This window comes from Myotis brandtii, unplaced genomic scaffold, assembly GCF_000412655.1.
Source record: "Myotis brandtii unplaced genomic scaffold, ASM41265v1 scaffold633, whole genome shotgun sequence".
NCBI classification, from domain to species: domain Eukaryota; kingdom Metazoa; phylum Chordata; class Mammalia; order Chiroptera; family Vespertilionidae; genus Myotis; species Myotis brandtii.
This window is the reverse complement of record NW_005370423.1, coordinates 3,021,387-3,022,434: the sequence shown is the minus strand read 5'-3', so window position 1 is coordinate 3,022,434 and position 1,048 is coordinate 3,021,387.

Genomic DNA, 1,048 nt, shown 5'->3' with positions numbered 1-1,048 from the left:
GTCTTTGAAAATATTAGTAAAGAGAGAGAGAGAGAGAGAGAGAGAGAGAGAGAGAGAGAGACATCAATGGTGAGAAAGAATCATGGATTGGCTGCCTCCTGCATACCCACACCTGGGGATCGAGCCCACAGCCCAGGCATGTGCCCTACCGGGAATCAAACCAGTGACCTCCTGGTTCCTAGGTCGATGCTCAACCACTGAGCCACATGGGCCGGGCTCTGTGGGTTTATTTTATTTTATTTTTTGAGATTTTCTTTAAAAGCAACAGTGGGAGATGGGCATAGGGAAGAGCCCTGAAGTCGTAGAGCAGGCGAAACCCGGTGCTCGATCCGTGGGGAGGGCAGGTGAGGGGGGAACGGCCAGCGCTTGTGCGGCGAGGAGGCGCCGTGACACGAGTGAGCGACCCGGGGTTGTGGGTCAGGGCACAGCGGCAGAGTGGCCAGACTGCCGCTCTGTGCAAGGGACACGGCTGCCCACTGCCTGCTGCCCGCTGCCACCCCAGCTCATGGCAGGAAAGTGGCCCAGGAGATCTTGGCTGTGGCTGCACCGTGGCCTGGCCCCTCCCCCTGCCCAGGCCTGCCTCCCTCCCCCTGCAGGTGCAGCTCCTGCGTGCACCTCCCAGAAACCCCCCACCCCTGATGCCCTCCTGCACCCCAGCCCCCTACCTGGTCCCACGGGGAGACAAGCGGGTGCTGGGGAAGCACAGCAGGCTGCCCTGCGTGCAGCGGGCGCTCAATCGTTGCTGCCCCCGTGCAGTGGGTGCTGCTGTGGCATCGTCACCAACCACCCGGCATCCGTGGCCCTGAGTCAGAGCCTCTGTCCAGCCCTGGGCCCCCTGCTCCCTTGTCCTGGGGGAGCGGCCCGGCTCGGGGTGCTGGAGGGTGCGTAACTGCCTCTCCCCACTAGATGCCAGTAGCAACCCCCAGTTGTGGCAGCCACAGGTGGTTCTAGACTTTGCAAATGTCCCCTGAGAGGCTCCCGTGCTCCCGGAGCCCTAACCCATCCACGTTCCCGGAGCCACAGGCCTCCTCCGTGGGACCGGGGATCC